The sequence below is a fragment of the Natator depressus genome, chromosome 17 (assembly GCF_965152275.1).
Source record: "Natator depressus isolate rNatDep1 chromosome 17, rNatDep2.hap1, whole genome shotgun sequence".
Taxonomy (NCBI): Eukaryota; Metazoa; Chordata; order Testudines; family Cheloniidae; genus Natator; species Natator depressus.
Window position 1 is genome coordinate 15512763 of NC_134250.1, and position 20916 is coordinate 15533678.

Genomic DNA, 20916 nt, shown 5'->3' on the forward strand with positions numbered 1-20916 from the left:
ACGTTCCGTGGAAATTGTTTGACCAGCCGAAGCGTGGTTTAAACACACGCAAGGCACTTTGAGTGGGTAGGTGAGGTAGACTTTCCATCTGAACTTGAAATTCAAGCTAGGCCAAAGGAAGGACTTTGTCAGGTGGCATGGCTAGGAGAGTTATAATAGACACCGAGTGGTTTATATAGAAACAAAGGAAAATATGTTAAGAGATCACTCTCTACACGTAAGATCAGTTAAAAAATCAACTGTGGTGTCTGGGGAAGTAGGGAGAAGGAAAGATAATTGTTGTTGTGTGACAATGTAGGTGATAGGACTCCAGAACCTTCCCTTGAGCAAACTGGGAGAAAACCCCATTCATGCTATAAGAGTGAGAGTAAACAGAGGAAAATCTGGTTCAAATTATTTTCCATTCTGGCATTTATTCCATACAAGTGTAACGCTCATTGGAGAGATGACCCAAAACACAACTGGCTGCTTTACCTGATAGACAACATCTTAAGGTTAGAGCTGGTCAAAACATGAAATGAAACTTTCATAAAAATATAAATGGACCATTTTTTGTCAAAATGTTGCAAACATTTTCATGTTTTGCCCAGCTCTAATTATATGCAAGGCTTTAACCAAGCAAAGAGTGCAATTTACTGTTCTGGATAAGCTGCTGATACCTGGTATAACTTTTGCATCATAATATTTACTTACTTCCTGGTCCTGGCCCCATTGCAAAATCCTACATCTGCTCAAAAGTTGTACTGTCAACTTTTATAAACTGTTTTCAGGAGGAAGTTAATAGGTACATATCAAGCCTGATGACACCACTTGTGTTATATGATGTAGAAAAGAATATCATTTTTAGAATTCTCCTCCAATAGGTGTGGTATTTGTTCTGGAATGATTTTACAGTGTCCCACTTGTCTTGTCTGGATACAAAGGACACTTATAAATCTCTCTCACCAGTTCATTTCTTATGGGAACGAATTTATTCCTCTTCCATTTGTCATGATAATCCCAAACCTATCATAAAGATTCAAAATCTAATGACGTTCTCTGTTGTCACATCATGTTTTTTGGTGTCGTAATTACAATGGAATGATTGCTTTTTACTGATGCCTTATACCAAACTTGGTATATTTTCTATTATATTAAATTCTTCTGTAAACACATAATAAACACTAGGTATGCTTTAGTACAATCATCGAGAACCCTGTGAATTTCTCTTAGAGCCAGATGTTCTTATTGCTTAATTTGCATTGTATTTTATATTCAATTGCTTTTTTCAAGAAGGATATAAAACTACTGCTCTCTCCTCGCATACTTCTTAATGCAATACATAGCAGAAATACCTATGTCAGTGTTTCATTGTTTACATGAGTATGTTCCATGGGGAAGTGGTAGATTTTCTCTCAGATACACAGCTGTGTCTTGAATAGTATCCAAACAGGAGGAAGAATACCCTTCTGGCTAATGCACAAGACACCGAGTCCAGTCACCTTTTGGTTTTTTTTGGTTTTTTTTTTTTTTCCTGGGCCTGCCACAAAAGTATTGTGTTATTTTGGTGTGGGCCCTATATAAACTCCCAGTGGGCATAATTGGAATGTTTTCTTTGACTTCAATGGAAGATGAATTGGCCCTTAATATTACGGTGTTTCACCTCTACATTGGGGATATTTAAATACTTGTGGCCTTATCTTGCAGTCCTTTACTCATCAAAGTCATCACTACTGCCATATCTAGTAATGTTACGTAGCCACATGCTTTTCCTTTATATTTATTTCATTCTGGTGTGATTTCTCCAAATTTACTCAGAATACACATATGGAATAAATGGAAGTCACAGATTAAGGCCAAGAAGGAGGATTATGATCTACTTTTACTTCCTGCATAACAAAGACTATAGAACTTCTCCCCGAGCTGTTCCAGCATAGAGCTCGGAACTTGACATTGCCTATATTTAGAAAGAAATCCTATCCTGACTTTAGAGACCTCAGGAGGTGTGGTAGAGTCTCTGGTGAAATCCTGCCTCCACTGAAATCTATGGCAAAACTCTAGTTGATTTCAAGGGGACCAGAATTTCATCATCCATCTCTTACCCAGCTGTTCTAATTAATCAACAGTTGCCCAGGAGTTCAAAAACTAGCTTGGTTATGTTTACATGAGCTGCAATCATGCTCACAAGCTGGAGGTCATCTTCAGCTACTATTGCTTCTGTCAGAACTAGGTTTTGTTCAAATCTTACTGCTTCTGCAATAGGTCAATAATTCAAACCTCCTCTTGCACCCTAGCTTTCCATTTAGATCTGCACACTTCCCATGCCAGTGAATAAAAGGAAATGAACCATTCTCACCAGGAGTACTGACCAGCAAATATCACCAGCACAATATGATGAACAGAACAACCTACCAAAATATCAGACCTGGAGAAGCAGGCAAACTAAATTCCATTCCTGGTGTTAATTTCATAGTTTGCCTTTAAAACTAGTTTAAAGGTGAATGAGAGGACAACGAGGCTGAAGCCAAGAATTTGGGATGTCTTCCCTAAGTCAAGTACATTCTCAGCCAGATGTTCTGTGGTTACAAATGGGCCAGCCAGACAGCATGGACAGCTCTCAAACTGGCTGACGTATATAGCACAAAAAAGCCATTTATCCAGTGATGCTCCTGGAAGGAACAGCAAATAGTAAAATGCATTCCTTTTTAGCACCATGCTAAGCCTAAGTTCACTGTATAAATCAGTGTAGTAATGGTAAGATCAGGGCAAAATGTTATGCTAGCTTGCAGTCGTAAATGTTTCAACAGAACTTTAAATACAAACCATTTCAAGGGCTGGCTGATGTAAAACCATCTTCACATCCAGTTATGAGTTGGGCTCTTCTGATTTATGTTTTTTAAAAGCCATTGTTCTCCAACTACAGAAATTTTTTGCAAAGGGCACATGAAGCGGGCATGAATCTAGCTGTAAGTTTGCACATATCCCCATTGTATAAGGTTTGCACCTACTTTTAATGAATTAGAAACTAGTACAAGACCAAGGAGACCACTTGTATCCTTCCTGTGAATCTGTGCAAGCTGGTATACACGTGAAATTCATACATGTAACCCCCTGTAGCGCAGCATTAGCGAATATCTCCAGTTGTAGGATGTGATTGCCGCTCCTGTAAACGTAACCGAGCTCGTTTTGGGTCCCAGAATGCTGGAGCCACAGTAGCACACAGGTGAGTCCCACAAATAATTATCCAGCATTCCAGGCGAGCTTGTGCAACCTGTGCTGATGCATGCGCTGCGGCAGCTAGACTGCTCTGGTACCTGAGCTAGCTGGATTAAAGCTAATTCAGAGGTGTCTATAAGAGCTGCAATCACACCTCCCAATTGCAGTGTAAACATATCTTCAGTCCATTAGCTGAACATCTGCTCCTTCGTTCTTGCTGATCATTTTTGCCAAAACTATACAAAAGGCTTATGTATGAAATGAACTCAGCACAAAATAGAAAGGAGTAAGTCTTAACCCCAGAGGGGAGCATGCAAGAACTACAACAGGTGAATAAGCAAAGAGGCAGCAACTTCAGACTCTGTGCTTGGGGAACAAAGGATTAGCTTTGGAACAAATGCAGCTCCTGTGTCAGGAACTGGCTCCCCTTGGCTTAAATCCAAATCCACATCAAAAACTGATTCAGAATGAGGTTAGCTATCAATTCTGAAAAGTAACTTCAGACTCTGGCCCTGATTTTCAAAGATGAAGAGCTCCTATTGTAGGGAATGGAAGGTGCTTAGTAGTAGAGCTGGTCAGGAATTTTCTGACAAAGGGTTTTTGGCAGAAAATAATGGTTCACGGGAAAGGGTCAGTTTCATTTAAGCTCCTGATTTGGGGGGGAAAAAAATCAAAATGTCCCATTTTGACATTTTCAAAACTACAACTTTTTCATTTTTTGTTTCAAAATTACTTTGTTGTAAAATTTTTAAAAAAATATAAATTAACTAGTTGAAATAAAAGCTGAAATTGAAACAAAATGTTTTAATTGACTTGATTTTGATTTTTTTTTAATTATTGGTTCAAGAAAACTTTTGAGAGATTGACTTTTTGGCCTGATTCAAGATGGAACATTTTTTTGACAACTCAAGCTCTCTCAGTACAGTATTGCAGAAAGCACACTAGAAATGCTGCATACTGATCTCTTTAATGGCAAGTTAGACCCCAAAATGACTGTTGGGTGTGTTAAACACAACACCTACTGCATGCCTTATGAAACCAAGATCCATTACAGCTATCTGACACTAGGAGTAATTATTACTAACTATAGACAGCTATAATAAGAATTCAATGAACTTGCAAATGTTCTCAGAGCCCCTTCAAGAGAAAATATAATTCAACCATGCAGTAATTTACAATTAAGCACAAGAAAATCAAATCTACAATACTAAATGCGAGTTGTTAAATTCTTTAAGAGAAAAAGAACTTTTGTGTTAATAATCTCAGCTTGTTATATATGAAAAACTGAACAAGTGATGGTAGGACATACAATTTCTCTTTAAAAGGAGCAATTTTGAGCACTGAATCATCAAATTCTCTTGAGTACAACTTTTCACAAACCTTAACTTAGTTATGGTAACAGCAAGGGGAAAAAAACATCAGTATTAAAAGAAAGGCAACCCCTCCCCACCCAATGTGTGTTATGTTTCTCCAATCTGCTATTGCCAAGTCATTAACATACAGGTTATACAACATCCTTCGCCACCCTTTGATATTCCCATTCTGAGCCTTACTCATACTTCTCATTTATGGAATTAATTTACTGAGGTTAAATGATACTGTATATTTTACTGCATTTTCTCACTGCAAACACAAGACGTGTCAGGCCTCCCAGGGAAGAGGGGAACTCTTTCTCTGCATTATTCTCACATATGCTGTAAAGGAGATTGCATTACCATCCCTGCTGATTGCTGGCTTGTGGAAAGAACTCCAATCAGTGGTTAGCCATAACAGCATCCCAACCATTTTGGAAACGGCTTAGCTAAATAGAGATGTACAGAAGGCAGTTTTCTCCCTAATACTGATGCATTTTCAATTTATGCAATACAAAGTGCATTGGTCTGCAATGTCCCCTGCTACCGATGATTAATAGCCCATACGTTGCAAGGGTCTACAAAGGAAAGTGCCAAGGGAAGCAGATGCAGCGGGTGTTATATTATCATGACTGCAACAAACTCATTCAGTGGTGTCAGCTATGACTGCGGGATTCTGATTATGAAATATGATGCGTGTTGAATTTAATGGCTTTCTCTGCCCTTCTGGTGAGTTCACTGCTTTCCAATGTCATTTTGTGTTCTCATCTGAGTGGTAATAAAAGGAATATCATTGACTGTGCTAGCTCTGTAACCACTGTGTGTTTTACAATAAATTGTGTTTCAGGACCTTTCTACCCAGGAGAGCGTACAGGGCCAGAACGTAATATTCCCCAGCTTTGCTATGTGACTGCTTTCTGTGAGAAGGTAGGGAATTATGCAGGGCTGCCCTTCTATGTGAGAGGACATTCATTTTTTTTTCTAATGGTTAGGTAGTAAAAGGTCAGTTTGGATTGCAAATAATAAAAGATAAAACTACAAAATAAACAGCAGCTACACAGCAGGAATTATTACATTGTGGTGACAAGGGGATAAAAACTGATCAAAATAAAAATTCCAATAAGTAGCTTAGACATATGGAACTGCACGACTGGGTGAGACGTTGGAGAGGATGGAACTCTGACATTTTGGTTCTAAACTGGCAATGTAGGTGAGATAATTAACATGTCATGGCCAACAAGTCGTTGTAAAAGGGGGTCTGGACCGTAGAGCTGATGCTTTACCTACACTTTTAAAAGGTTTAGCTATAGCAGCAAACCCTTCTAGTGTAGACCCAGCTTAGCTCAGCAAAAAAGTACTGAGTGAAATAAGCTATCCCAGAAAAAGTACTTTTATGCCAATGTAATTGTGTCTACACTAGTGCTTTGGCCAGTATAAAAATATCACAAAAATCACGCCTCTAACAGACATTACTACACTGGCAAAAGTTTGTCGTGTAGACTTGGCCTAACCTACTGAGAACAGAGATAGGAAGAAAGGCCTTAAACCCAAGCAGGGTTGCAGGTTTGAGTGGATTCTGATGTTTTCACCCTTACTGGTCCAATCTGAAGCAGTTGCAATTAATTACAGTGGAAATTCTAGGGGGCTCAGCCACGCACAGGCCTGGGCACTTTATTACTCAACAGGGTGGTGCTGACAAGGATGAACAGACAGCAAACCCTTTGAGTCCCTCTGATGAAAGGCATTACAGAAGTGTCATACAAAACTTGGAAGAACTTTCCCACTTCTGTCTACGCTGCAAGCTGTGGCCACTTGGAACTTCATGACAACAGAGGGTTAGAACTTCTCGCTCCAAATTCACATCCACTGCTACTTGAGCTGCTTCACCTTGAAATTTAAAGGGGATTGTATTTACCTGTATAACTTTGGCCCATCTTAGTGTTGTTTTAAAAGGCCTTTTTACAAAGAATCTAGAAATGGACTTGCCTCTTTCAAGATAAAACAGGACATTTTTAACCTTGTTTTCCTTTCTCTCTAGTTGGAATGCCACTGCTATTCTCTATCATATTTTATGTATGAATACTTAAAAAGCTTAGCCTAAAGGACAAATGAGAATTTTCTTTTGTCCTTTCAGACTACACTTCATATATTTTCACATGAAAACATATTTTAGCAAGATTTAAAACCATTATACATTTTATCAAGGCCTTTCCCTCGAGGGGGAATGAAAGCACATTAACATGGTGGCTCTGCCTCTTCCCCCTCTCCCCCCATCCCTTCATTGTTTGCTGAAAAACTTGTACTTGTTGAAAGGTAAAAATGTCAGCCAGAAATCTCTGATCTGCCACAAACTGAAGTTATGAATTGGGGTAATAAAAGCAGGGCACTGGACCCCTTTGGATTTTGCCTTCCCAAATGTGAGTCTTCAAAAGCACTATGAACATTCACTGAGGAAGAGGTGGAAGAAAAAGTCCTAAGAACGAAGTGATGAGCTTGAATAATAGATTGTGCTGCCTCCTTCTAAGCCTGCTGACCTTCTCTTGTGATCCTCTCAGTATTCAGGAGCAAGGAAGGGTCTCTGGAAGGTCTGACAGCCAATAGCCCAGAAATGAAGGCAACAAACCTGTTCTGAGGCGCAAAGCACCATTGCCACTAAGTGCTTTCAAAGGTGCTTCACACTTCTGAGAATCACAAAAAAGGGAGCCAAGGTTATTTGGAGCATCATAGAAGCAGCTGGCAATGATGGGCCATCCCTGGGTATTCTGCTTTAGAAACTGGCCTTTTTATGAACGCTGAGGCTGGCTTAGGGCTGAGAACCACCATTCCAAGGGGACATGAAATGCCCAGTGCTACCTTGAATGCACAGTGAAAATGAGAGATGGCAAAGCCAAGGCATTAGTAACAATGGGGTAAACAAGAAACTTCAGTGTTAGCAAAGGCAGATGCAAGTTTTTTCTGGCTGCTAGGGTTCCTAACCAGAATTAAAAATCAAAGCTTGTAACATTACAGTTTTGGGCAAGGTTTCAGCATCCCTTACTCATATCCTGGGATACAAGTGGTGGGTGAGAACCCAAGACGAAGTCCTGTTAATGCAACTGGAAGTGGGTGGGAGTTGAGGATGCTCTACTTTTTGCAAAGTCTGTTTCAAAGAAAGTTCAAAGCTATGACTCTGGCCCTGGTCCAGGAAAGATGAAGAAGCTGCTTATGTTCCATTGACTTAAATGGGAAGCACATGCTTCGCTATAAACATGTGAGTAATCCCATCCCTGTTCAGCAAAGGAAGCAAGCAAGCAAGCAAGCGTTTGCTTGCATGCTTTTCTGAACTGAGTTCTCTATTCTGACCCTGGAACCCAGACTTCCTTAACAATCATGCTCAGCATTTTCCACAGCAAGTTGTGACTACCTTGGAATGGACAACCTGGGAGTTCCCCATGCTATTATACATGATTTATCATATGACAAGTGAAAGGTTTAAGGAATGAACATTTTTAATGATCTCATTCATTTCCAGGGATCCTGCAGTTTCAAATTAGCTCAACCTCACACTCTCCAGACTTCCGCACTGGTCATTCACAAAGACTCACTGACTGTCAACAAGTGCCCATCAGGCTGAGTTCAAACCCATCAGCCCTGATGACGCCGTCATACCAGCATTCTGATCAGTCTTAAATCTAAAATGCTAGATTGCTGTTTTTCTACTTGGTTGTTGAGATATTTTTGGCACCTACCATGTCTATCCAAGGCATGGTTTTCTCTCTCTCTCTTTTAAGGCCTCACTGGAAACTGAAAGGTTATGATAGGGTAGAAAGGAATTCCATCTACTGTATTGTAGCTCATCAACCTAAAACAGAACAAAAATATTTCTTCCTTAGAGTCTGTATTTACCTTAGATGTTACTAAATTAGGTTTTCAATTTTAGTTTGACATGAGTTTATTCTTTAAGTGGTATTCAGAAAGTGCTCTCGATTCATAACATTATGGACATAATACTACTAAACATTTATATAGCATTTTCACTGGTGGGTGCTTTAGAAAGGTGAATAAGCAGTAATTATAGCTGAGGAAACAGAGAAACATAGAATTAATGACTAACCCAGAGTGTCAGAGGGAGTTAGAGCCGGGAATAGAACCCATGTCTTTTCCTTCCATCCCACTTCGCCTCTGTCGTGACATGGCGCTGTTATAACAGCACAGATGCATCCAATCCAACTGGCTGAACTATATTAAAGAGCAATTTTAACTAAAATGATGATTAAACACACTTCTGAAAATGGTTAAAAGGCCAGCCTAGATAGCTCATAACCAGAGCGGGGGGGGGGGGCAGGGGAGGGGAGAAAGATTAATGTACTTGGAGTTTTCCCTTAGTATGCATGAAAGCCAGCACAAAGGCACTAATAATCTCTTCAAGCAGAGTATATTTTCCCCTGGGGATAATAGCTCGAGGATAGAAAGAGAATTTTGATATTATATAGGGACATTATCTCTTTTATATGAAAACTAACAATTTCAGTTCTTTCATGCAGGACTAACTACCTTAATCTTACCTGGGTGCTTGCACCTGTGTGAGGACAATTTAGAAGTGCCAGCAAAATACACTGCAAGGATTCTATCTTAAGTCTCCCAGTTTGCACTTAATTTGCTTTATCACATAGGGATAGGAATTAAAGGCCTTCTCCACAGTTTAGGCAGCTTGCCAATACCTATTTTATAGCAATAAAATATGTACAAATTAAGGAATCTCATGTGGAAAATTCATTCAGCAGCCTCAAAAGCCAAATGAATGGTAATTACTTTGAACACAATGTGGTGGCAATCAAGCAAGATTGGATCATGCTTTTAAATGTATGTCTAAATTTTTAAGAACTAAGATAATTATGAATTATGAAAATAACTCAGACAATGCCACAGCAAAGCTGCTGCCTGTGAAACAAGAGGCACATTCTTTGAGGATCAGAGAGGAAATCATTTCAGCACCTGCACGGGAATAATCAGACATAGTTACTGATTGCTGGACTGATCCTTTTTGTTTCTTCTAGCTATCATTTGACACTTGAGGGTGACTTGAAGTGTCGAAAACAGGGAAGCCTTTATATATATTTACAAATAAGAGCCTATCCTAGCTACAAGAAGCACTGGTAATTCTTTTCAGTTCATATTCACATGTGCCAATGTAAAATTAATGGATCGTAAGCTAAATATGAGTCAACTGTAAAACGGTTGCAAACAAAAACAAAAAAAAAACCCATCATTCTGAGATGTATTACCAGGAGTGTTGTAGGCAAGACAGGAGAAGTTATTCTTTCGCTCTACTCTGCGCTGATTAGGCCTCCACTGGAGTATTGTGTCCAGTTCTGGGCACCACATTTCAGGAAAGATCTGGACAAATCGGAGAGAATCCAGAGAAGAGCAACAAAAATAATTAAAGGTCTAGAAAACATGAGGGAAGACTGGGAAAAAAAACTGGGTTTGTTTAATCTAGGGAAGAGAAGACTGAGAGGAGACATCACCGTGTTCAAGTACATAAAAGGGTGTTACAAGGAGGAGGGAGAAAAAATTGTTTTCATTAACCTCTGAAGATAAGACAAGAAGCAATGGGCTTAAATTGGAGCAAGGGCAGTTGAGGTTGGACATTAGGAAAAACTTCCTAACTGTCAGCACTGGAATAAATGGCCTTGGAAGGTTGTGGAATCTCCAGCACTGGAGATTTTTAAGAGCAGGTGAAACAAACACCTGTCAGGGATGGCCTAGTCCTAGTCCTGCCATGAGTGCAAGGGACTGGACTTGATGACCTCTCGAGGTCCCTTCCAGTCCTATAATTCTATACCATCTTAGTTCTCTGTTTCTTTTATTGAATCATGAAACTAAGCTTAATGCTTATCTAGCTACACATCCCTGAGTGAAAACATACATATGGGTTCATTTTTCAAGGGTAAAGTTTGAACAGCTTTGAAGCAATATAAACTTTTACTCTTCATATGATGGGCAAATATTACTATATTTGCTCTTTTCTTGTATTATCCCTGGAAACCCTTTTGTTCCAGGAGTCAAGTCAACAGAACAGAATTGGATTCACGTCAGATCATGTAGAATTCACAAATGAAACTCTAGGGAAGTGGAAAAGGCATTTTTTCTCCCGTAAATGAAAACAAAACTGTCAAGGCGCTAGTCTGTATGCCGTGGTGTTGTAGCTGTCAGTCCCATGATATTAGAGAGACAAGGTGGGTGAGGTAATACCTTTTATTGGACCAACTTCAGCTTTTTAGGTATTTGTTTGTGTTTGTGTCCCCCTCCCCCTGGCGTGTAACTACTGTCTAGTAGGAAGAATATTATTGTTACTGTATATGGTATTAGTTAGTCCATAACTGGAACACTGCATCCGGTCCTGGTATCGACATTCAGAAATGATGTTGATTAATGAGAAAAGCTTCAGAAAAGAGCTATGAGAATGATCTGAGGTCTGGGAGAACCTGTCTCACAGTGAGAGACTAAAAAAGCTCAAAGTATGCAGCTTATCAAATGGAAAGTTCAGAGGTGACTTGATCAGGGTCTAAAGTATGAACAAAGAGGAAATATAGTAGAGAGCTCTTCAGCCTAGCAGCCAAAAGCATAATAAGGCCACTGACTGGAAACTGAAACTAGACACGTTCAAATTAGAAATAAGACATCATTTTTTAATAGTGAGGGTAACTAACTACTAGAACAATTTGTCTACAGATGTGGTGGATTCTCCATCACTTGAAGTCTTTAAATCAAGACTGGATGTTTTTCTAAGAGAGACATGCTATAGCTTAACCAGAAATATGGGCTTGATTGCTTGGTAAACTTCTATGACCTGTGTTATGCCAGAGGTCAGACTAGATGATCATAATAGTCTCTTGACCATAAAAATCTATGACTCTGTGCTTTAGTTAAATGGAATCAGCAAAAGGAAATAGCTGAGGGGGGAGCTTTTCAAAGGTGAGTTAGGCACCCAACTTTCATTGACCATCAGTGGGAGTTGGGAGCCTGATTCCCATGTATGACTTTGAAAATCTCCCTCTAGAAGTGTCCAGCATAATGCACTCAACTACACACCAAGTGCAAGGCAACAGATTTGACCAATGATTCATTGCATGTTAAGATTGGTGTATGAACCTTAAAGGGTTTTGATAAATTATATTTGGTCGGCCTACATACACTCACCAGGATAGACAGGATCCCAATCTTATCGAAACCACCCAGATTTCTTAAACCTGTACAACTGGCCTGAGAGTCTGAGGACAGGCGTTGTCTCAGGTGGTTTCTCGTATTTCTGCTTCTCTGTAGGATAACACTACTGCAATAAGAGCCTCTCTCAGGACTGGTTTAGGCAAGAGAATTTTAGTAAAATATTCCTACCACTGGTTCAGCTGTACTACTTTGAGTATCTTTGACGACCCTGCCTACAGCATGGATAAAAATACCAGAAGCCACTAGAGCCTTGTCTATGCAAAGACTGCAACAGAGCCATGATGGTAGACACCATCGTGTATCTCAGGTATTTATATGCCCCCTCCACCCCGCAATCACACTAATATCTGAGCACCTCACACCCTTTAATGTAATTATCTGCACAACACCTCTGTGAGGTATGGAAGGGCTATTACCTCAATTGTACTGATGAGGAACTGAGAGACTTAGTGGCAATATCCTGTTGAAATTCTCTCTTGGGAAAGTCTGAGGTTTCAGCATTTCCACTTGCCAGGCCCAGCTGGAATGTGAGAATGAAGTGAGATCATGGAAGAGTGAACGCAAAATGTATTTGTTAGGGGAAGCTAACAATGTTTGGCTCAGATTTTAGGATGAAGCGCCCAGGAGTCTGGAGGGTTAATTTTATCAAAGTAAGTTCACTTGTCCCTAAATGAGACCTCAATCTCTCTCTCTTTGATCACCAAGTGTACGAGCTTTCTTGATATACGTACACTGCACACAACATTCACCGCTGTGGGCCAGATACATCCCTGGTGTAACTCCACTAAGTCAGTCAAGTTCTACTGAGATGATTTTTGTCTCTCAAACTCCACGTAGTTCCTCAAGAGCAGGACTCTTGACCACTAGGAGCCGATTTTGAATTATTCCTGCAACATATGTTGTACTAAAAAAAAAACAATGAGGAGTCCGGTGGCACCTTAAAGACTAAAAGATTTATTTGAGCATAAGCTTTCATGGGTAAAAAACCCACTTTTGATGCATGGAGTGAAAATTACAGATACAGGCATAAATATACTGACACATGAAGAGAAGGGAGTTACCTTACAAGTGGAGAACTAGTGTTGACAGGGCCAATTCAATCAGGATGGATGTGGTCCACTCCCAATAATTTATGAGGAGGTGTCAATACCAAGAGAGGGAAAATTGCCACCGGACTCCTCGTTGTTTTGGTGGATACAGACTAACACGGCTACCCCCGATATGTTGTACTACAACTCTGCTATATTATATGAAACTGACCGGGTCCTACCCCTTCCTTTATAAGATTAGTGTATGTCCCGTCTAAGAACCAGTTATTGAAAAACAGTAGAATCACCTAAAGGGACAAGATTGGCAGGGAATCTACCCTCCCTCTCCACTTGCTGAAGGGAGTGCTGAGAAAAGGAAGGGTAAGGGAAGGACTGTTTTGTGATTAAGTTATCAGAGGTGGATCCAAAAACCTACATTTATTCCCAGCTCTGCCAGAGACCGGACTGTGGCACCTTAATAATAATATTTTCGTTGTGAAATCAATATTATCCTCAGATAGTTTGGATTAACAAGCTAACAGATACCTGGGTAAACCTCATTATCATCAAAACAAAGTTGATTAAAGATGGATGCTTTCTGAGAATATATAAAATACAGGTCACTTACGATTTATTGTACTTCACTGGCAACTCTGACTGTACATCTGGGTAACAGTAGTTCTCCAGCAGAGCATTCCACTGGCACTTGGTCATGCAGCTAGGGAGATTACTGCAAAGAGTTAGCTGTAGTTGGAAGGATGAAGAGCTAACTTGTTTGTGTGTAACAAGCTGCACTCACATAAGCTTATCTAAACTACTCTAGCTTTGTGAATAATAGATTTTGCAGTTTGTTAATTCTGAGTTTGTATTTTAGATTGCTTTAGGTTGAGTGGAACATTTTGTTTTGACAAAATTGAAATGTTTTGTTTTTAAAAGTTCGCGATTGTTTCAAAATGTCCTTTTCTTTGATTATAAATACCAGTCATTTTAAACAGAAAAATCCAAATACTTCATTTGAAAAAGGTCAAAAAGAAATGCTTTGATTTTTTTTTTGGTGGGTTTGTTTTTTAGTTGACTGAAACAAATGGTGAAACTAACGTGAAGTTGTGAAATGTTTTGATGTTGCTGAATCTGCATTTTTCACTGAAAAGTTTTACGAAAAACTTTGCCCAGCTATCATCTGAATAGAAACTAGGAAAGCACTTTAAATTAATACAACAAAGAACCCTTTAAAAAATACTTTTCTTATAACCATTTCATTTCTTAGACTATCTGAAAAGCCTGAAACAACCTATCTGGAAAATTTAGCTCAAATTCTTCCTATGATTCAGTTAATATTTATGTGAATGCTTTGAGATCTATCAGAAGGATTTTTATATATGTGTTATATAAAGGCAACCATACAGAGAGATCACAATCATAGATTCCCTGTTGGACTACAGAGATACACAGCAGGATAGGACAACTAGAGTAGTATGCAGTACTGTACGTTAAACTTAATGGAGCATGAGACTGGAGTCCTGTTTTGCTGTTAATTACCATATAGATTTTTAACTACTAGGATAAGGCTTCCAGCCAAAAGTTCCCTCCTGTTTTATGCTGGACAATACATGGGGGAGGTCAGGTTGTGGAGACAGAGTGGCTACAACTAAGCTTCTAGGGATGGGCGTTCAGAAAATCCAACATTGCTTGAGAATTAGGTTTTGTCTACACTGGCAAGTGAACGACAAAATTTTTGTCATTCAGAGGTGTTTAAAAAACACCACCCTCGAAAGACAAAAGCTATGCCAACGAAAAGCACTGGTCTGAACAGCGCTTTGTTGGCAGGAGCGCTCTCCTGCTGACAAAGCTGCCGCCGCTCATTGCAGGTGGAAGTTATTTTGTCAGCGGGAGAGCTCTCTCCTGCCAACAAACTGTGGCGACCCTGCGCACCTTTTAGCGGCACAGCTGTAGTGGCTGCATAGCGTAGACATGGCCTAAAAAGTGCATGGGTCCAGGGTATCTGGGACATTATTCTAATGTTGTATTTCCCATAAAAGTCTCCCTGGGGCCAAGGCCTTGTTTACACTAGAAAAGTTTTGCTGGTGTAGCTATACTAGTGCGCATGCAGTTTACATTGCAAGAGTGCTTTTGCCAATACAGCTTATACTGGTTCCCCAAAAGAAATACAGTATTCCAGAGAGACTGTCTTTTGCCACTATAATTGCATCGAGACTAGGTCTTTTGCTGATAACAAAATAAGAGTTCGCTCACCCCTAAGTGACATTCTGTTGGCCAAAGTTTCTAGTGCAGACCTGGCCTGTGTTCCCTCTAAAGTCCTCTTAGATCTTGTCTACGCTAGACTTTTTTTCCTGCTCAGATTTCCCTCTGGTAAAAGGAACAGAGAGAGCTTTATAGGAGGAAGGCGCCAATATCTTAGTTGTCTCCTCTAGATCGGTATGTTCTAAAAAGGATTGACACTTCTATGGCTACCCGAGAATCCAGATTTTTCATAATTTATGATAATACTGGAAGCGATATTAAACCTGGTGCTTCGGGTCTTAAGACAATCTCTAACTATTACAGCACAGGATGAGACCTAAGGTGTGGGGTAGACTGTCCCACACTTGCCTATTGTGAGACCCTCGCACTAATGTTCTGGAGCAAATGTTACTGGCCCCTGTCAGAGACAGGATGCTGGACTAGATGAACCCCGGGGTCTGATTCAGTCAGGCAATTCCGATGTTCCCGTCCCGTAATGGACAACACCCATGATTTGGAGGGAGCAGGGATAAAAACTGAAATGTTAAGGTTCGGGTAAGAAGGGCACTGAGCTAGTATTGTGTTGTAATTTTTAATTATTTATGGCATTCAGTGCTAATTGTAAAAAAAAAAAAAAAAAAAAAAATCATGGGGTGGGGGAGAGGAAGGAGATGGACTCCTGGTTAAGCACCAGGTTAGTACTCAAAAGTTGGGCTCAGTTCTGTGCTGTGTCAAATTTTTCTGTGTGACCATGGACAAGTCACTTAACTTCTTTGTACCCTCAGTTTATCTTCTGTAAAATACTGCCTCTCTCCCACCCTTTGTCTGCCTGGTCTACTCAGGCTGTAAACTCTGTGGCGCAGGAACTGTCTTACTATGTATATGTACAACACCCAGCACAAGGTGTATGGGGAGATGTCAGCAAACAAGTAAAGCACCTGACACCACTATGGCTTATTGCTAAAAGCAGCCAAGTCAGCAGGCCGTAAAATGGCCATGCAGCAGCCTCAGCTTGACCAAGGCAGGAGGGGAGGGGGTTTGGGGTGCCACAGAAAGGGCAGCTTGACCCCACGTCCTTCCTGATAAGAATTGTGTTGAAATTGCTGATACATGCATTTCATAGAAGAGCAGAATGTGCCGTCAGGATTGCGTCTGACAGGGTCTCAAGGCTGCAAACCCTGGGGAAAAAAAACACACCTGGTTAATCAATAATCAGAAGAAAACCTCTTGCTTGACCGTTGAAACTGCTTGCTTAACAAGTTTTCTTTGAGGGACGTGTCATGGTATTACTTTGTATAAATAAAGGGGGAAAAGTTTGAGGTAGTGGGACTCTTCGGGACTGGACTCTCCCTCTGGATGCATCTTGTGTTCCCCACCAGCAGACGGGCTGCCACTGTGCCACTCTAGAGCCACGCTCAGCTTCGGTAATTATCGAGGGTTGGGGGTGTTTTATTAACCTGTTGCGGATATGTGTAAGTGCTTGAGACTAAGTAAAGTGTAGCTTTAAATGAAAGCACTCTTGTGTTGTCCCATTTGTGCCAGCTATCTATCGATCAGACGGCTGTGTCTCCCCGGATTTATTTCCTGACACCACCTCGTAGAGAGTAAAAGTTACCAGGAGCTTTGGGTTGAAAGAACCCTGGGTAACAAATGGGAGTCACTCTGCTGGAATACAACTAATAAAAATTTGTGTGTGTTTGTGTATACACACACACTTTGTACAGTGCACCCTGATTAGAAATGCCTGTTTTGCATAGGAATTGCCAGACTGGATCCTTGATCCTTCTAGTCCAACGTTGTGTATCTAACAGCGGTCAGCACCAGATGTTTCAGGGGAAGGTTTCAGAAGCACTGCTGGTTATTCTCTTAGCTTCCTACCACTTAGAAGTATTTGAATAATTTAATGGAACAATACAATTGCTAAACTTACACTCCAGTCGAGAATGAAGTATACAATTATTTAATGAAATCCCAATTATTTCCAAAGGGAGCTTTAACACAGGTACCAGCATGGTAAGGTCCAAGCTCTGACACCAATTAAGATAAGATAACAGCTTGTGCATTCACCGATTTTGAAAAGTACCCATTATCTATAGTCATAAAAGGGATGAAAATATCTTGGCTTGCTGTGCCATTAAACTGTCCTTCATACACACTGTTGTATATTAAAAAAAAAGAGTGGTGAAAAGATTTAAACAAACGCACTGAAACAGGGCATCTCGCATATGCCCTTTCTGTCTGTGGAATGGGTTGAACATCTCTCCAGAGTTCCCCTGGCCTAGCCTGCCAGCCTAACACCGTAGTGCCTACCAACAGAAGTGATGAATAGAGACAATCATTACCACATGATGGGACGTTTACTATATCTGTTGTCTCAAAGGCTGAGGTAATTTTGCAACAGTGATAGGTTAGAATACAAGCCCACTTCTTGTGCTTTACATGTCTCTTGTCTAGTCTGATAACTGGAGATGGATTGTCACGAGCTGGGGTGACTGACTGACACCGGTCTGACTTACATTCACAAATTTCGCCTATAGATTACTGAAAGGATTTATTTGGTGGATGAACTGGCCTCACAGAACTACACAGCAGGGGGAGTGTTAAAAGTCTTGGTGTGTGCAACTTGCTGTAGTTTTTGCAAGAGTTCTTTACAACTGGTTGAATTTTTTCATATCTGAAGCGTTTTCCCTACGCAAATGGGTCTTTTTACTCACAATTGGTAACTTGCACAAAGTTGTGTTTGAAATTTTCCAGTCTTTTTTTACAGAAAGCAAAAATTGCAAAATGTTTTGAATTTTTGGTTGTGGGTGTGGGGTCCTGTTTGTTTGCTGCTGGTTTTTTCCCTTGTAATCACTGAATGCAGTGGAATGAATGATGTCTGGGGGATTTTAAGACTTTTTTTTCCAATTTTTTTCATTTTAGAAGTGTTACAGAATGCTAAAAGGAAAAATGAAACTCTTTTACTGGGTGTGTGTGTGTGAGAGAGAGAGAGAGAGAGAGAGAGGAGAAAAACCCTTAATTTTTTTTCACTGAGTGGTAAAAAGAGGGCCTGAGGCTGGGAAGGGGGGGAATTCCAATTTTTTTTTTTTTTAAAGAATGAAAAAATGTTCCATTTCCACTCCTGCACAAAGGAAATAACTTCCAAATGTTTCCCAACATTTTCACATGTAGATTTGCTAATCTAAAACACAAACTGCACTTCTCCTTTATCCTCTAGCATGCCAGTTTAAGGATGTATTTCCTTAGAGATGTGTCCTATGTCATCTTCTCTCAAAAAAAGAACAGGAGGACTTGTGGCATCTTAGAGACTAACAAATTTCTTTGAGCATAAAAAATCTACCCTTGAAACCGTCATTCCCTTACAGTAATGAAATAATTTCTTTTGGAAGAAAGTTTTGATTCTACATCATGGGAGCTATTAAATTCCCAAGAGTCACTCCCTTTTTTGTTCCACCACATCTACTTGAATTTTTATACACACAGCAACAGCAAATTCAACCTGGTGTCTCCATGTTTAAAAATTCCCATTAGATAAGCAGTTATCGCTGAACTGTAGTTTCTGATGCGCCCAGTGTTCTGTTAAGTAAAGTAAAGACAAGCATCACGCTGAAGACAATATCTTAAAAAGACCACAAAATGCCTCTTCATCATATATTAAAAGTGGCAGACAATGCCTTGACTAAGGGAGGGAAAGCCAAGGAGCTTGCAAGGGTAATTCATGTTTCACTGCTAACAGACAAGGCTTCTGATTTTTTTTCTGTCTTAATTTAAACTGCTCTGCATTTCACAGAACAGATACCAAAACTGATTCTGCTCCTTCAGGCTAAATGTGTGAAAATGCTGAATGACGGAATCACCTAAGGGTAATAAATCTGCCAAGTGTTTTGTTAAACAGCTATTCAGTTTGAAATGCATCTCAGAGTACTAGAATAACAATAGGCTATTGTACTGTATGGTACATTAATTATACAGTTGACAAGAAAATTACCCTTCAAATCAACATTAGTAAAAACTTCACTAGATCAGTTTTGCTCTACTGTTAAATATATTGTCATCCAGAGGTTTTACTAGCCTCTCTTCACAATTAAAATTTAACCATCATGGCCATCAAATGTTTAAGGGTGACTGCTTTGGTATATCACCAGATACCGTTGCCACCTTCCTAAATGTTAATGTTTATGAGAAAAACAATACTGAAGAAAGCCAAAACTAGTAAAAAGCAGATTCGCAAAGCATTTAGCCGCTATAGTAAGAGTTGCTTGAATTTGTCACGTATGTATACCCTAAAATATCTACTCTTGCAGATGCTGATAATCAATCTGAAGGAGACGCATCAGTGTTTAAAACACTCTCCTCACACAAGTGGAACGCCAAGTCTCAGAGGCAACACAAAGATACTGGGTTTTTTTCCTTCCCAAACTAATTTACAATGTCTAAATGCTGCCAGGCTGTGAACAAAGTACATGGTTTCTATAGGCAAATTTCTCCTTTCACATCTTCCATGGCAGCACTTGAATACCCAAATTTTCAAAGTGCATATGCCCAGCACTAAATGTGTGTACAAAAGTCAGGGTTGTGCAAAGGTATATATGCATACGAATACCTGACTTGCATGTTCTCAGCTGATGCTGGATGCATGCAAGACAGCCATAAGCAAGTGCACCCCCACTTTATCAATTTCAGGCTATATTCTCAAAACTGTTCTTCCTACTTATATTGTCCGTTGGCACCAGTGCAAATGCTGTACATGCAGGGAAATAGAATATCTAAGTTGATCACAGCCCTGCAAGTATGACAGGAGAATTTTGCTGTATAATATTTTGATTTAGTATGAGACAACTATATTCAGGTGTGTGTGTGTGTGTGTGTGTGTGCGCGTGTGTGTTTAAAATAAAAGTTTGCATGAAAAAAGTAGTTGTTAATTTGAATGTGGTCAGTTTCCAAAACGCCATATTCAGGTTTTTTTTTCTTTGTTAAAATCCTCCAAAAAGCATGAGTAAATTCCAAATAGTGAGTTCCCAGCACTGACGGAGAAAAGCAGATTTGGTATTGACATGAAATTAATTATTGATGAGTGTTCATTTGCGGTATTTGTAGATAGCAAAGAAATACTCCAGAACTGCTAGCTAAATGGCAGAATTTTAGTGCAATGTCACTACTCTGAATACTGAACAATGAATGTCATTGTTTTTTGGCAAATGATTTGACAGGACTAATCTGATTACAAAAGAAAATACATCACACATACAATGTGTAAATTGAATGACTGCTTATAGATCTCTTAACCTCAGTATTGTGCTTCTTATCTGTAGTTTATCAAATTTGGGTTTTTTTTTTCCCTGGGTTAATGTAATAAAACTTCTTAAAACCATACAATTCTCAAGAATGGTACCACTGAGATTTGCCGTCATGGCCTGTGGTTGTTTTTAGTTTTAAAAATATCTTTTCTTTTTAATATTGCCTGTAAATAAATTGTTCACATACATATACCTTCAGGACTAAATACATACTCAAGGATACTTCACATTCTTCAAGTATTGCAAATTTACTACTAACATAGATGAATGGACATCATAAAATTATGACTAAGTACTGTAGTTTAAAAAGCCACGCTAGCTTCAACTGTTATAGGACCCATTTCAGGAAAGCATTTAAGCATTGCATTACAGTCAATGGGACTTAAACATGTGCTTAAGTGTCTTGCTGAGTAGAGAGGTGCTTACATACAGGTCTTAGAAGCCTGATCCAGAGCCTACTGAAATCAATGGGAGTCTTTCCATTTACCTCACTGAGCTTTGTATCATATGTCTTAAAGCGCTTTTGTGACACCAATGGACCCCAGTCAAACAGACTGAACTTAGGACCTCTGAAGTTTAGTGTATGTGCCTCTA

At 39.6% G+C, this 20916-nt stretch overlaps 3 long non-coding RNA genes across 3 annotated transcripts in view; 2 read left to right on the forward strand and 1 right to left on the reverse strand.

Moving 5' to 3' along the window:
- Window positions 1–20916, forward strand: part of LOC142000427 (uncharacterized) — a 238662-nt gene that overhangs the window by 67763 nt on the left and 149983 nt on the right. The window lies entirely within an intron of this gene.
- LOC142000425 (uncharacterized) overlaps window positions 1–20916 on the reverse strand; it is a 34096-nt gene that overhangs the window by 10755 nt on the left and 2425 nt on the right. The window contains exons 3-5 of the long non-coding RNA XR_012642243.1: window positions 13413–13514; window positions 9812–9923; window positions 8276–8388 (exon numbers count right to left, since the gene is read on the reverse strand). This is a non-coding gene — a long non-coding RNA (uncharacterized LOC142000425). The remainder of the gene's footprint in view (window positions 1–8275; window positions 8389–9811; window positions 9924–13412; window positions 13515–20916) is intronic.
- Window positions 15743–20916, forward strand: part of LOC142000424 (uncharacterized) — a 48673-nt gene continuing 43499 nt past the window's right edge. The window contains exon 1 of the long non-coding RNA XR_012642242.1: window positions 15743–16449. This is a non-coding gene — a long non-coding RNA (uncharacterized LOC142000424). The remainder of the gene's footprint in view (window positions 16450–20916) is intronic.